The sequence below is a fragment of the Nicotiana tabacum genome, chromosome 10 (assembly GCF_000715075.1).
Source record: "Nicotiana tabacum cultivar K326 chromosome 10, ASM71507v2, whole genome shotgun sequence".
Lineage (NCBI taxonomy): Eukaryota > Viridiplantae > Streptophyta > Magnoliopsida > Solanales > Solanaceae > Nicotiana > Nicotiana tabacum.
This window is the reverse complement of record NC_134089.1, coordinates 144472440-144489972: the sequence shown is the minus strand read 5'-3', so window position 1 is coordinate 144489972 and position 17533 is coordinate 144472440.

The window sequence follows — 17533 nt, the reverse complement described above, 5'->3', positions numbered from 1 at the left end:
GAAAGGTGGCTTACACACTTGCGTTTCCACCGAGCTTATCAGCCGTACATCCAGTGCTTCATATGTCCATGCTTCGGAAGTATCACGGCAATCCATCCCACGTGTTAGATTTCAGCACTGTCTAGTTGGACAAGGACTTGTCCTATGAGGAGGAGCCGGTAGCTATTCTAGACCGGCAGGTTCGTCAGTTGATATCGAAGAGTTTCCCTTCTGTTCGTGTTCAGTGGAGTTGTCAGCCTTCTAAGGCATCGACCTGGGAGTTCGAGTCCAATATGCGGAGCCGTTATCCCTATATTTTCCCTGACTCAGGTACTTCCTTCTTATGTCTGTTCGAGGACGAACGGTTGTTTTAGAGGTGGAGAATGTGATGACCCAAAAGGTCATCACTTGTTTTAGAAATAAAATTCTATGTTCTGAGGCCTTAAAAACTCTTTCGGTGTCACCTCGATTTGTGTGCATAGTCCGGGCGCGTAGCCAGAAAGCCATTATGTAAAAATCTATGAAAAATGATGAATTTTGCCTTTAAAATGAATTTAGGTTGATTTCGGTCAATATTTTGGGTAAACAGACCCGTACCCATGATTTGACAATCCCTGAGGGTCCGTAGGAAAATATGGGACTTGGGCGTATGCTCGGAATCTAATTCCGAGGTCCCAAGCCCGAGAAATAAATTTTTAAAGAAAATTATTTATATTTATGAGTTTTTGGAAATGAAATGTGTTTAAAATTTTATTGTATCGGGCCTGTATTCTGGTTTCGGAGCCCGGTACAGGTCTTATATGTGATTTAAGTTGAGTCTATGAAATTTGGTAAGAAATGGACTTGAAATGACGTGAATCGGACCATATTTGAGAAAATTGGAAAAATTGAGGTTCTTAAGTGATTTCATGATTTTGATGCTAAATTCATAGTTGTTGACGTTATTTTGGCGATTTGATCATATGAGTAAGTCTATATGATGTTTATAGGTTGGTGTGCATGTTTGGTTTGGAGCCCTGAGGGCTCGGGTGAGTTTCAGATAGGCGTCGGAGTGTTTTTCAACTTCGAAATCTGGTGTGTCTATGGTCTTCTAGTGTCCAGGCATTTACTCTATGCAAATGCGTGGTAACCCACGCGAACACACAACACAAATTGGGAGGAAGCAAATTTGCACCATGCGAACACGGAGCTTTGGAAAGTTACTCTACGCGAACGCACCGGGTTAGTCGCGAACGCATAAAATAGGAGATGGGTCTGGGGCTGGGTAGTTTTAACGCTATGCGAACACATCCGTTGTGATGTGAACGTGATGGGTAGGGGAGGGAAAACCTATGCGATCGCATAGGCTTTGCCGCGATCGCATGGCCTATTTTTGCCCAGTCTTTTAAAACAGTAGCAACAACGGGATTCTTCAAAATTTTCATAACTCTTTCACTTAAACTCGAACTTGGGCCATTTTTGAAGAGGGATTTCACCATAAAACCATAGGTATCTATTTTTAAACTCGTTTTCTTCAATTTTCATTAATACCCATTAGATTTCTAGGCCTAACTTGGGTAGAGTTAGGGCTTTTTGAATAATTGGAATTTAGAACTCGTTTTGGGGTCAGATTTCGAAACTAATTACATATTCGGGCTTGTGGGTGAATGGGTGATCCGATTTTGGTCCGAACCTCATGTTTTGACCAAGCGGGCCCGGGGTCGATTTTTGGCTTTTTGGGAAAAATGATAGAAAACCTATAATTATGCATTCGGTATGAATTCTTTAGCATTTGTTGATGTTGTTAAATCAATTTGGACTAGATACTAGTTTTTTGGAGGCGAATTCTAAAGGAAAAGCGCAGTTTGAGGCTTGAGTTGGCCGTGGAAGTTTGAGATAAGTGTTTGGTCTAACCTTAGCTTGAGGGATTAGGAGTTGTGTCCTATTTACTATGTGTTATTTGTTGAGTACGACGTATAGGCATGGTGACGAGTATCTATACGTTGGTGGCATGCATGCCCATGAGCCTTAAATTGAAATCGTTGTGCTCTTAATAAGTACTACAGAAGCCTAAGTTGTTGATTCTCTGTGTTGGGCAACAATTATGATTATTTCGTGGAAATTGCTTATAGTTGAGTATTGGTGCTAGTTAAGGTTTCTTTTGTGAAGTTAAATGTTGGAACAAGTTTGGTTATAGCTAACTCCCTTGCTGGGACGTATTTACCTATATTGTCAATTCCCTTGCCGGGATAGTGTTGTTTCCTTATTGTTCCCTTGTCGGGACCCTTTTGTGATTGGTGTTGAATTGTATATTGGGGTCGGGTTACACGCCGCAATAATATTATATTTGGATCGGGTTGCACGCTGCAACAATATTATATTTGGATCGGGTTGCACACCGCAACAATATTATATTTGGATCGGGTTGCACGCCGTAACAATATTATATTTGGATTTGGTTGCACACCGCAACAATATTGTAATTGGATCAGGTTGCACGCCACAATAGTGATAAATGATATGGATCGGGTTGCATGCAGCAACAGTGTTTTTTTATGATTTGGATCTTGTTGCACGCCGCAACAATAAATAATAAAAGTAGTTATTGATTGGTTACAGTTTCCTTATTCTTCTACCAAAAATTTTAGATTGTTCTTTATGCTCTTCTCCTGAGTTACTATTGATAAGTGATATTTCCCCGCAGCATGCCCCCTCCCATCCTTAATTGTATATTTCTGTTTTATTTTCCGCTTTATATGATATAACTGCACAGATTTATTTGGTAGTCTGGTCCTAGCTTCGTCACTACTTCGCCGATGTTAGGCTAGGAACTTACCAACACATGGGGTCGGTTGTGCTGATACTACACTCTGCACTGTGTGCAGATCCCGGAGCAGCAACATTCGGACCTTAGTTTGGGTGGCTCCCTTCAGTCCAGTTGGAGATTCCGAGGTAGTCTTGCGGGCATCCGCAGGCCCTGGCGTGTCCCTTTATCCCTTCATCCTGTTTCATTTACATATTCCAGAAACAGTGTATTATATATTTTTCAGACCTTGTTTGTACCATTCTAGACTGTATGTGAAACATGACACCAGTTCTGGGTAGATTTTGTTTAAGAATCATGTTGGAACTATTTAAATGGGTTAGTTGTTTCTTCCGCTTGTTTTAAATTTCCGTTGTTTATAATTGTTGTTTCACACTTGTTAAAGAATTAAAATAGAAAAAAGGTAATTTGCTCAAACAGTTGTGTTGCCTAGCTTTCATTAGTAGGCATCATCACGACTCCCGAGTGTGGAAAATTTGGGTTGTGACAGGGCCTTTATAATTATCATACAGACACATTATATTTTTCCATAAAGAATGTCTAGTTGCTAAATCAGTACTAGCATATATGGCAATAAATAAGAATTTAAAAGGAAAAGGGTGCACCTGAATGTGACAATGGATTTCTTGTGCATTAGTTGCCACAAGTTCAACATTAAGAACATTTGAAAGCCATAAGATGATGATTCCTCCAAACTGTCCTATAGCAGCTACCTCAATCATACCAGTGAAATTGAAGTCTTCCTTCAAGTTTCGTGGCTTTGACAGTGGGTTTCTAAAAGAACAACCAAAGATGGCCGGTTGTAATCAAGTAGTGAACTAAAGTTTCTTCTAAAATTAGATGATTGAGCTCCTCTACAATTCCAAATAATGAAATTCATATGGCTATTGATGGGATCGAGCATGTGACTGCACCTTGTGTTCCTTATATTACTTCTGCTTTCTCCTGGATGTAGATGTAATGTAGGAAGTAGAAGCATTGCATACTTTCCCACATCGGGATTTGTTGTGGGCCTTAGTCGAAAGGATATTGTCATTAGGTTTGGAGGACACCTTATGTATATTTTTCTTTAGTATTTATCCTTCTGGACAAATACTTTGATTCCATCGAGCATGTATGAATTGGACGTGTTTCCCTATTGTAAATGACTGCTGCTTCGAGTTCTGCCTGAAAATTCATGTCTTATTCGAGTGGATTGGGATGGTGGAGTGGTGATAGAGTTGGATTTGGAGGTGTTAGTGGTTCCAATAGTGGTATGTGTGGTTGTGGATCCATGTATGGTTGAATCCAAGGTGTGGCAAGAGTTGGAGTGGGATAGAATGGCATTTGAAGAAGATGTGGGTGAAGGTGAGTGGGATCCCAATATGGTGTTGGGATATGTAGAGGGTGATATTGTGCAAGATAAGGTGCTTGCATCATCGACCAGTGGTATCTTGCAAATATATTTGTCCCTAGTTGCATTCCCTCCGCTACTATTTGCGTAAGATCCCTTAGATTGTTGATTAGAATTGTCACCTCTTGGTGGTTGACCTCCATTGTGAAGGTTAGAGCATGGTTTTGAAGTCCTGTCTCGAGCCAAGATGTTGGATGTGGTGGTGCCTGTAGTGTCTGAGCAGTGTAGATAATTGTGTTTGGCTCCATGATCAAATGTGAGAGAGGAAGGGAGTACGGAGTTTGATTGTATTGTAGTCGATGAATGTTCTGCCTGTTTGGGTTGTTGTGTTGTTTGCATAAGTGATTGACATTGTGTGAAAGCATCTTCTAAGTTTAGAGGAAGTGGTGAAGGATTGATTGAATTAATTTGTTCCGAATTTGAACAATGAACTAGAGAAGAAGCAATCTTAGTGGTAGATATGGGCGGTTTGATTGATGGATTTGGACGTTGTGTATTAGATAGAGTTTTAGTAATGGAAGTAGAAATATCATCATGAGCTATTTGCATGGGAGTTATAGTAGGGTTTGTAGAGCTTGATGGTGTATTGGTAAGCAGATTCGAAATAGTTTTTTGCTTATTGGAGTAGGTTTCTTGGGTTGTTGAGTAAGGTGTAGTTGAGTAGTGTAGTATGTCTTGCATGTGGGGTGGGGTAATGTGTCCTTTTGCATGTGTTTTGATAAGTGTTGGAGGTTGATAATTTTCTAATTGGGCCGAGTGAGTTAGTGGTACTTGAGTGGAAATTATAGGGTTTGAAATGTTGTTTCCTGGTAGATTAGTTAGGGAATTATCACTAGTGGAGTCATTTGAAAATAGCTTAGCAAATTTATTATTATTAAAAGAAGGTGTTGGTGATATTGTAGAATTTATATTATGGTTAATAGGAGTGTTAATATAATTAATAGATAAATTAGTAAAAGGAAGAGTGTTAGGAGTAGTGACCATGTCTATACCATCAACATGTATACCTGATTGTCTTGTAGGATTAGCTAATGAAGCTGGCATTTTCGGAGTTGATTTCCTTTGTAGTGGTTCATTTTCCTGATTGCTTTATTGGGAAATTGAACAGTCTCTCATTCTTCAACAGTGAGTAATGTGCTGGTAGTAGTAGTAGGGTTAGCATTGGTAGTTTGGTTAAGTGTTGAGATATCAGTAGGATTACTTGCTTAGATTTGACAAGTACAAACTTTTTTATTATGCCCCATCTGACCACACTTAATACATAGCAAGTTTAATCCTTCATACAAGATATTTTGCTTATGATTTCCAATATAAATGTGTGTCTGTAATGGTTGATTCAACGGCACTTCAACACATAATCTTGCGTATCTTCTTCTTGTTGTTGAGGAGGTACAAGTGTCAACAGTTAATAATTTCCCAATTTTATTTCCCAGTTTTTGAAGTATCTGGAAATCATAAAATTTAGTTGGTAATTCAGGTAAATGCAACCAAATAGCAGAATAAGTGATTTTTGTTTCGGAAGCCATAATATTTAGTTCCCATTGACGAACGAAAAGAAAATAATTTAATATAAACCAAGGTCCATCCTGAAAAGCATGAATCTTATTTTCCTCTTTTTGAAATTTAATAAGGAAAAAATCTGATCCCAAATCTACAAGAGGTAGATTTTCAGTGGGTTTCCATAAGGCATATATTTTTTGCCTAAGTACTTGATGCCTAATCTTTCGACCATACAACTTTATAATAACTGCATGTTGCCATGGTTTATAAATTCTATTTTTTCTTCAATAGATACTGGGATGAAAATGTTTGGGTCTGTGGGTGCTTCTATTTCATCAGTAAACACCAAAAGAAGGTTTAGCGGATCATTTAGGGTAGACGATGAAGATGTAATATTATTTGAAATTAGTGTAGTGAGGTATAGTTTATGGACAAATTAAGATGGAGTTGATACAAAATCATTTGTGTCAATATTCATATTGTTATCTGAGATGATGGATGAGGTGGTTAGTGGAGGTTTAATAATGTGGATATCAGGTGGTTTGGGTGGTATAGAAGATGAAGATGCAAATGTTGGAGAGTTTACATTAGAGAGAGTTTTTGTTGCTTCGGATGGTTGTAGCGTTGGAGATGCTCTTACCCAATGGCCGACATGGTAGCTCAAACCCTATATTTATGGATAAAAAATTTAATGTGCATAAATTATCTACCCCGAACTCGGTAAATTATCATGTCCTAAATTTCATAACCTAGTAGCATTTATTTAAGTATAAAGCAAAACAATTTTACATAATTATAATTAACGACGATATCCATGTACATAACACTACTATGTTACATAATCTATCGACAAATATAATGTGGTGTCTGCAAACTCTTGTGGGCTGAACTGCAATCACCCTTCCCTCACAAGTCACATGGACTACACTATTATGGATATAGTAGATATGTCCTAGATCCAATCTCATATTTGATGATTTAAACATATTTTTGTGAACGTTATTTGATATAAAAATATATGGCATTCTTATCATAGTTATTATTAATTGTTTGATTAATGTGATAAGGTCCTTGATTAAATTTTGAGATTTGACATTGTGATGGAGATCATGATAATGAGAGTGAAGTTTCTTATAATTTAATCCAAATTTGTTCTTGATCATAGGATTATTAATTTGGACATTAGTAATCCGGTTAGATCAATATTTATGTGATCGTCTTTATTGGATAAAGATTAGTTGATCTCATTAACTAAATCACATAGATAGATGATGCATATAGAGATATGATCATTGAACCAACTCATTGGATAATTCCTAATAGTTAGAATTATCATAACTGTCAATAGGATATTCTCTTGAAGAATGTGATGTAAAAATTTCTTTTGACCTGATATCGTCATAGTAATTGACAAGTTATTCATTGTGCTTTGATACCAGACACCTGAAAGGATGTTGGGTATGATTAAATGCTTGTAGAATTAGTGATTGATCAAGAAGGAATCTGTCAACTCTTGGTAATGAGTTTAAGCTCCATGTTGTCATGAATTACAAAAGACCAAACTAAGACCTTGTCGGGGCAATTGAATAAAAAAAGAAAAGAGTTTCTTATGTCATTCAATGGTCAATTATATTTAACATACACATAGTTGGTCGCATATTAGGATTTGATAGTTGAACCATATCCTAGGGTGATCCAGAGCTATAAGGACAGAAGGAATTACTACATTATTCTTCTACTGGTTTAAGAGTAAATTGCATACTTCATTATATCAGGTCGTTAAGAAGTGTTGCTAGACGCCACCCTTGATTAGTATATTGATCTAATTAATTTACAAACGGCTTAGTATTGAACTTATAGGGTCGCACACTAACGAGTGTTCTGATCTTTGTTAAAGTATTAATTACTTTACTATTTGATAATTAAATTATAGAATTTAATTAGTCAAATAATTTAGTTATTAGTCCAAATGAAATTGTAACAACCCGACTTGTCGTTTTGTGAGTTATAGTCCCATTTCCCCCATCTATGCTTCTTTATATATTGTTCAGTTGTGTTGAGTTGTATCGAGTTGGTAGGTTTGGGTTCGGAATAGTTTTGGAGTGAAATAAACATTTAGTCTCTTAGTTAGAAAGCTAAGTTAGAAAAGTTAATCGGAAGTTGACTTATGAGTAAATGAATTCGGACTTGGATTTTTATGATTTGATTAGCTTCGTTGGGTGATTTTAGACTTAGGAGTGTGTCCGGAATATAATTTGGGGGGTTCGTGGTAGAATTAGGCTTGAATTGGTGAAAGTTGAAAGTTTCGAAATTTTTAGGCTTGAATTCGAGGTTGATTTGGTGTTTTGATGTTGTTTTGGGTGTTACGGATGTTCAACTAAGTTCGAGTAGTGATATATGACTTGCTGGAATTATTGGTTGAGGTCTCATGGGCGTCGGGTGAGTTTCGGATAGGTTAGGGTTGTGTTGCGCTCATTTTTTCTTATGTTCCGACACCGTTTCTTCAAGCATAAATAATATCATATTGAACAAATGAGCTCCGATTTCTTTTTTGATTGAAGCATTAGATCTGTATCGTAATTACGGACCCATAGCAAAAAGAATCGTCAAATTTAGACATCGTATGAGGATTTTATGGTCATTTTACTATGAATTAGGTTGCCATATTTTTTTTCAGAGTAATTACGAAATTGCCACTGATGGCGTATTTAAAAATCTGCACTATTTGCAAATATTGAAACTAACATATCTCATTCATTATAAAGTCAAATTGAGTGATTCAAAAGCTTAACTTGACTAAAAGTTTACAAGGAATCCATTGGAGGTATATAAAGCGAGTTTCGGGATTGTTTGGCATGAGAAACGAGGCATAATAGCTGGCAGAAAATATATAAAACAAGGATTTGTTCATTCGGTCATATTTTGAGTCGGGGAGCTCGGATTTTGGTGATTTTCACCAAAGGGATTGTGGTAAGTGTTCTCTACTCGGTTTTTGTTATATTTCATGAAGCCATCTTTGTTTTTTGGGATTTGATTTATGATTTCAAAGTGAAATTGAGGGAGTTAGGGTTTGAGTTTTGGAGAGTTTTAAGTGAGGATTTGATGGACCAAACGGACTCCGATTTTGATAAATTTTATATGGTTAGACTCGAGATAGGACGAGGTTTATTATTCTACAATTTTTGATTGAATTTGAGAAGTGGGCCTGGGGGCTAGACTTTGGCCAATTTCGGATTTCTAGCATATTTATGTAGTTTTTATTGTGGAATTCGATTCTTTAGCACAAGATGATGGCATTAATCTGATTATGGTTAGATTCGGAGCTTTTGGAGACTGAGTTCAGAGACGAAGGCATCCCAGAGTAGAATTTTAAGTTGTTGAGGTAAGTAACTGTTTTAACTCTAGCTTTGAGGGTATAAACCTAGAGAATTTGATATCGTGTGACTGTTTGGAGGTGATACCCACGCTAGGTGACGGGCGTATGGGTGTATACCTCGAAGGATGGAGACTTGGTCCATCCCCTGAGGCCTCATGGCCATCATCTATGTTTACGTAGTTATTTGTTGTTGAACTTGTCTACCTTCATGTTAAAGATCATGCTTAGGCTTTAAATGCTCACATTATTTGTACTCAGTCATAGTAATTATTATATATGTTTACCTCAGCCTCTATTATTTGCTAATATGTTGTGATACTTAATGTGGGCCGTGTTCCCTTATTTGTTGATGATGGTGAGGCTAGTGAGGTACATGACTGAGTAAGACCGAGGGTCTGGTTGTGAGGATATTAATACCATAGCTCGTGAGTTATCCGCATAGCGCGTGAGTTTTCCGCGTAGCGTGTGAGTTGTGCGTGCAGGTCCAGGTATTTATACCATAGTGCTTGGGCTTTGGGAGCCCTTCCGGAGTCTGTACACACCCCCAATGAGCGTAGAGTGTTGAGTGTATTGAGTGTAGAGTGTTGAGTGTATTGATGTTGCTGCATTTATCTATTAATTTTCATTGTTCCATTTACTAAGTTATGGAATTTACCTGTTCATTCCTGTTATTTTTAAATTGTGAAAATAAATAATTGGATTGTTTTACTTAGCTCGTCAATACTACTCAATTCCTTAGTTATTTCTATTACTACTGAGGTGGTTGTACTCATACTACATCCTGCACATTATGTGCAAATCCAGGTGAGTTAGAACGCGGCGATTGTTGAGTTCAGGCCGGCTATCTTTGGAGACTGCAAGGTAGCTGCTAGCATCCGTAGGACCTTGTTACTCCTCTTGTCATTTCTTTTTTGGACAGTTAGACAGTTTATATATTTTAGTTTATAGTTTTAGACGCTCATGACTAAATGACACCCCGATGTTTGGGACTCATTTTTGTATTTTCTATTATTTATATTTAGAGTTAGTTTAGTTTATCAGGAATTAAATTATTGAAATTTTTTTATTAAATTCTTATAATTAAATAAGTAGTAATATTTTGGGAATAGTCTTGCCTTGTAACACGATAGGCGCCATCATGACCATGGTTAGATTTTGGGTCGTGACAAGTTGGTATCAGAGCCTAGGTTACATAGTCTCACAAGTCGTGAGCGGGTTTAGTAGAGTCTTCCGGATCGGTACAGAAACGTCTGTACTTATCTTTGAGAGGCTACAAAACCTTTAGGAAAACTACACCTTCTTGAATTCTTATCGTGTTGTATTGATTCATCTTGAAGTGTAACTCTTTGAATTCCTTCCACACATTCATAAGCGCACATGAGCGCTCAATATCATTTGTGCATCGACAGATTGTGATTTTCTAGATGAGGTGTGAGATGTGATTTCTATGTGTTGATATTGGGCCAGTCTGGAGGACTTGAGGCCAGGTTTTGACTGTAGTTTGATCACTGAGGTGTTGATTGTGTGAGCGCGTGCTTGTGGACTTATATGTTTGGTAGTGTCCCTATTAGTGAAAGTAGTGGCTAGATGGATACGTGATGAGTATGATGTGACCGCGAGATGAGTTCATATGATTTGAATGTGACGAGAAGGTATTGATGAAGGATTCACCTACTTGAGACTCTAGGTATGTTTTTAGACTCGTTCGAGGACGAACATTTGTTTAAGAGGGGGAGGATGTAACGACCCGGCCTATCATTTTGAGAGTTATAGCCTCATTTCCCCCATCTATGCTTCTTTATGTATTGTTTAGCTGTGTTGAGTTGTATCGAGTTGTTAGGTTTAGGTTCGGAGTAGTTTTGGAGTGAAATGAATACTTAGTCTCTTAGTTAGAAAGCTACGTTAGAAAAGTAAATCGGAAGTTGATTTATGAATAAATGAATTCGGATTTGGATTTTTATGACTCGATTAGCTTTGTTGGGTGATTTTAGACCTAGGAATGTGTCCGGAATATAATTTGGGGGTCCGTGGTAGAATTAGGCTTGAATTGGCGAAAGTTGGAAGTTTAAAAATTCTTAGGCTTGAATTCGAGGTTGATTTGGTATTATGGCGTTGTTTTGGGTGTTACGAAGGTTCGACTAAGTTCGAGTAGTGATATATGACTTGTTGGAATTATTGGTTGAGGTCCGTGGGCCTCGGGTGAGTTTCGGATAAGTTTGGGTTGTGTTGAGCTCGTTTTTCTTATGTTTCGACGCCGTTTGGTCAAGCATAAATGATATCATATTGAACAAATGAGCTCCAATTTCTTTTTTGATTGAAGCATTAGATCTGTATCGTAATTACGGGCCCGTAGTAAAAAGAATCGTCGAGTTTGGACATCGTATGAGGATTTGATGGTCATTTTACTAAGAATTAGGTTGTCAGATTTGTCAGAGTAATTTCGAAATTGCCACTGACGGCGTATTTAAAAATCTGTACTATTTGCAAATATTGAAACTAACATATCTCATTCATTATAAGGTCAAATTGAGTGATTCAAAAGCCTAAATTGACTAGAATTTCACAAGGAATCCATTGGAGGTATAAAAAATGAGTTTCGGGATCATTTGGCATAAGAAACGAGGTAAAATAGCTGGCAGAAAAATATATAAAACAAGGGTTTGTTTATTCGGTCATATTTTGAGTTGGGGAGCTCGGATTTGGGCGATTTCGGGGGCGATTCTCACCATAGGAATTGGGGTAAGTGTTCTCTACTTGGTTTTCATTATATTTCTTGAATCCATATTTGTTTCTAGGGATTTGATTGATGATTTCAAAGTGAAATTGAGGGAGTTTGAGTTTGAGTTTTGAAGAGTTTTAAATGAGGATTTGAGGGACCAAACAGACTCCAATTTTGATAAATTTTATATGGTTAGACTCGGGAGAAGACGAGGTTTATTATTCTACAATTTTTGACTGAATTCGAGATGTGGGCCAGGGGCCGAATTTTGGCCGATTTCGGATTTCTGGCATATTTATGTAGTTTTATTGTGGAATTTGATTCTTTAGCACGTGGTGATGGTTTTAATCTGATTATTGTTAGATTTGGAGCTTTTTGAGATCGAGTTCAGAGATGAGGGCATTCCGGAGTAGGATTTTACGTTGTTGAGGTAAGTAACAGTTTTAACTCTGCCTTTGAGGGTATAAACCCGGAGAATTTGATATTGTGTGACTGTTTGGAGGTGATACCCACGCTAGGTGATGGGCGTGTGGGTGTATACCTCGAGGGATAGAGACTTGGTCCATCTCGTGAGGCCTCATGGCCATCATCTGTGTTTACATAGTTACTTGTTGTTGAACTTGTCTACTTTCATGTTAGAGATCATGCTTAGGCTTTATTCATGCTCACATTATTTGTACTCAATCATAAAAATTATTGTATATGTTTACCTCAGCCTCTATTATTTGCTAATATGTTGTGATACTGTGATGACCCAAAAGGTCATCACTTGTGTTGGAGTGAATTCAATATTTTGTGGCCTAAAACTTCCTTTCTACCCCACCTTGATTTACGTGCGTGGTCCAGATCTATATCTGGAAAGCCTTCTATGTGAAAATATGAGAAATAGAAATCTTTTAAGTTAAAAATTTGATTATGGTTGACTTTGGTCAACGTTTTGAGCAAACGGACCCGGATTCGTGTTTCGATGATCTCGGGAGGTCTGTAGTAAAATATGGGACTTGGGCGTATGCCTGGAAAGGAATTTTGAGGTCCCAAGCCTTAGAAATCAATTTTTGAAAGAAATTGTTTACTGAATTATCTAAGAAATAAAAAAAAGAATTAATATTTGAAACCATTGTTATCGGGCCCGTATTTGGTTCCGGAGCCCGGTACAAACTTGTTTTAGTATTTGAAAGATAACTGTGAAATTTGGTGAAAACGGAGTTTATTTGACGTGAGTTTGACTTCCGATTGAAGAGTTATGAACCTTGAGAGTTCTTGATGAAAATGTTGAGTTTTGAGGTTTAATTCATGATTTTACATGTTATTTTGATTATGTAATCGCACGAGTAGGTCCATATGATATTTTTGAGTTAGTATGCACACTTGGTTTGGAGTTCTGAGGGCTCAGGTGAGTTTCGGGTAGGTTGCGGGATGTCTTAGACTTAAAAACATAGTTGTTGCAAGTTCAAAGAAGTGGAAGGCCTCTGAACAAACCAGTGCGGTCCGCACAAAGTAGAATGTTGCCATGGAGGGGCCTGTGCGGCCGCACTGGATTTTGTGCGGACCGCGGTGGAGGCTTTGTGGCCACCTGGATTTTGTGCGGTCCGCGTTGAAGAAACTTTTACTGGTCCGAATTCGGAAGCTTATATATTTTGATCTAGAAGGAATTTTGAGATAATGCAAAAACAAAAGTTGTCTCCCTTCGTGTCTAGTTTCTATAAAGTTAAAGAAATCACAATTTGGACATATGTAGAGAAAGTTATGGCCAAAATACTAAAATATGTTATTGTAGTACATAGGAAGGGTTGTGCGACCGCAGTTGATTTCGTGCGGTCCGCACAGGGGGTCTGAGAGGGGTATATTAAGACGGGATTTTCAAATATTTTTCATTTTTCAAAACCCCAAAAATATAAGAGGCGAGTTTTCAAACAACCTTTCTTCTCCAAAACATTGGTAAGTGATTTCTAACTCGTTTTTTTCAATTATTAACATCTTTTCAAATGATTTCAACTCAAAATCAATGATTTTCATGGGGGAAATTGGGTGTTTTGGATAGAACCTAGTTTTTTAAAAAATTGGAGATTTGGACCTCGATTTGAGGTCAGATTTTAAAACAAATCATATATTTGGGTTCGTAGGGGAATGGGTAATCAGGTTTTAGTTCGAACCTCGGGTTTTGACCATGTGGGCCCGGGGTGATTTTTGACTTTTTGGGTAAAACTTTAGAAAACTCATTTTCATGCATTGGAGTTGATTCATTTAGCGTTTATTGATGTAATTAAGTAACTTGTGACTAGATACGAGCGAATTGGTGGTGGAATCAAGGGGTAAAACTATAGTTGAATCGTGAATTGTGTTTGTGGCATCGAGGTAAGTGTTTATCTAACCTTAGCTTGAGGGATTAGGAGTTGTGTCTTATTTGATACATGTTAATTGTGGAGTACGACGTATAGGCATGGTGACGAGTATCTAGACATTGGTGTCAAGCATGCTCGTGAGTCGTGTATTATAATTGTTATGACTCCGTTGTGGTTTATTACGCTTCATATGTTATTATCACCACTGTTCCCTTGTCGGGATGTTTGTTTGATATTAGTGATCCCTTGCCGGGACGTTTGTTTTGATATTATTGTTCTCTTGCCGGGATGTTGTTGAAATATCATTGTTCCCTTGCCGAGAAGTTGTTATATTGCTCTTGTTCCCTTGCCGGGATTCCTTGTGATTATTGTTGGCTTGTAAATAAGAGTGGGTGGTACGCCTACCACAAGATACAATGAAATGGGAGCGGGTGGTGTGCCTACCACAAGATATAATGAAATGCGAGCAGGTGGTACGCCTGCCAAAGGATATAATAAAATAGGAGCGGGTGGTACGCCTACCACAAGATATAATAAAATGGGAGCGGGTGGTACGCCTACCACAAGATAAATGAAATGGGAGCGAGTGGTATGCCTACCTCGAGATAAATGAAATGGAGCGGGTGGCACGCCTGCCATGAGATACATGAAATGGGAACGGGTGGCACGCCTGCCACGAGATACAGGAAATGGGATCGGGTTGCACGCCTGCAACAAGATGTGAAAAGAAAGTGAAATTTGCCTTTGTTTTTCCTTATTCTTGTTAGTGGTTGGATTTTGGATCCCTTTATAATTCTCTTGATATTCTGTTTTTACCTGTTATTCTCCGAAGCATGTTTCCCCCTCCCATCTTTATTTATTTATTCCTGCTTTACTTTTCGCTGTATATTATATAACTGCACAGGTTTATTTGGTAGTATGGTCCTAGCCTCGTCACTACTTCGCCGAAGTTAGGTTAGGCACTTACTAGCACACGGGGTCGGTTGTGCTGATACTACACTCTGCACTATGTGCAGATCCCGGAGCAGCTCTTGGACTGTAGTTGGAGGCTACCTTCAGTTCATGCGGAGATCCGAGGTAGACCTGCAGGCATCCGCAAGCCCTAGCGTCTCCTCTATCTTTTATTTCCTGTTTCATCTTTTGCTTCAGAAACAGTGTGTCTTTTACTTCAAACCTTGTATTTAGTAGTCTTAGACCATCTGTGGTATTGTGATACCAAAATTTGGGTGACTAAGGCTCAAGCAGTTATAATGGATATAGATTTCAGATATTTATTTGTTTTCTTCCGCTTAAATTTGAATTTTCGTTGTTATCACGTTACCACCTTATATTTGTTAAAAAGAAATAATTGGTTAATGAAGTATTTAGATTAAAGGTTTGGCTTGCCTAGCTCACATTAGTAGGTGCCATCACGACTCCCGAGGGTGGGTAATCCGGGTCGTGATAGATACTTGATGTGGGTTGTGTTCCCTTATTTGTTGATGATGGTGAGGCTAGTGAGGTAAATTAATATCATAGCGCGTGAGTTATCCACATAGAGCGTGAACTGACCGTACGGCTCGAGGTATTTATAGCATAGCACATGAGTTGTTCGCGTAGCATGAGAGTTGACTATGCGGATCCAGGTATTGATATGGTAGCACGTGAGTTGTTTGTGCTTAGCGATTGGGCTTTGGGAGCCCCTCCGGAGTCTGTACACACCCCTAGTGAGCATAGCGTGTTGAGTGTATTGAGTGTTGAGTGTTGAGTGCTGAGTGCGAGTACTAAGTGATGTAGTGACATTGCTGTGAGGTTGCATTTACTTTTGTTGTTGCTGCATTTATCTGTTAATTTTCTTTGTGGCATTTATTGAGTTATGGAATTTACCTGTTCATTCCTGTTATTTTAAATTGTGAAAATAAATAATTGGACTATTTTACTTTGCTCGTCACTACTGCTCAGTTCCTTAGTTATTTTTGTAACTACTGAGTTGATTGTACTCATACTACATGTGATGACCCAAAAGGTCATCACTTGCTTTAAATTAAATTTTGTATTTTCGAGGCCTTAAAAACCTCCCTTGGCACCACCTTGATTTGAGTGTGCAGTCCCGGCGCATAGCCGGAAAGATTAAATATGAAAATCTATGAAAAATGATAAGTTTTGACTATAAAATGAATAAATTTGACTTTGGTCAACATTTTGGGTAAACGGACCCAGACCCGTGATTTGACGGTCCTGGAGGGTCCGTATGAAAATATGAGACTTGGGCGTATACCCGGAATCAAATTTCGATGTCCCAAGCCCGAGAAATGAATTTTTAATGGAAATTATTTTCTGAAATTGTTTAAGAAAAATTATAATTAAATTTGCTTAGAACATGATGGTATCGGATCCGTATTTTGGTTTTGGCGCCCGGTACAGGTCTTATATATGATTTAAGACATTTTTGTGGAATTTGGTAAAAAACTGATGTCATATGACGTGATTCAGACTTAAATCGCAAAGTTGATGTTTAAAGAAGTTTTGAGAAAATTTCATTGATCTCGAGATTTAATTTGATGTTTATGATGTTATTTTGATAATTTGATTATACGAATAAGTCCGTAGGATGTTTTTGAGGTTTTGTATGCGCTTGGTTTGGAACACCGAGGGCTCGGATGAGTTTCGGGTAGGTTCCGGGATGCCTTGTCCTAAAAACACAGTTGTGGCAGGTTCAGAGAAGTTGCAGGTCTCTAAACTCGTCAGTGCGGTCCGCCCAAAAACGTGTGCGACCGTGGAAGGGGGCCAGTGCAGTCCGCGGTCGGCTTTGTATGGTGCGCGGTGGAGGCCTGTGCGGCCGCAGTCCATTTCGTGCGGTCCGCACAGGGCACTGGACCGCAATACCCCAGGAAGGCCTGTGCAGCCGCAGTCCATTTTGTGCGGTCTGCACAGGGGGTCTGAGAGGGGTATAAATAGACGAGATTTTCAGTTATTTTTCATTTATCAAAACCCAAAAAAACATAAGAGGCGATTTTCAAACAACCTTTCTTCTCCAAATCAATTGTAAGTCATCTTTAACTAGTTTTTCAATTATTAACATCTTTTAACATGATTTCAACTTTAAATCAATGATTTTCATGGGGGAAATTGGGTGTTTTGGCTAGAACCTAGGTTTTTCAAAAATTGGGGATTTGGACCTCGATTTGAGGTCCGATTTCAAAACAAATTATATATTTGAGTTTGTGGGGGAATGGGTAATCGGGTTTTGGTTCAAACCTCGGGTTTTGACCACGTAGGCCCAGGGGTGATTTTGACTTTTTTGGATAAAACTTTGGAAAACTAATTTTTATGCATTTAAATTGATTCATTTAGCATTTATTGATGTAATTAAGTAATTTGTGGCTAGATACGAGCGAATTGGCGGTGGAATCAAGGGATAAAGCTATAATTGAAACTTGTG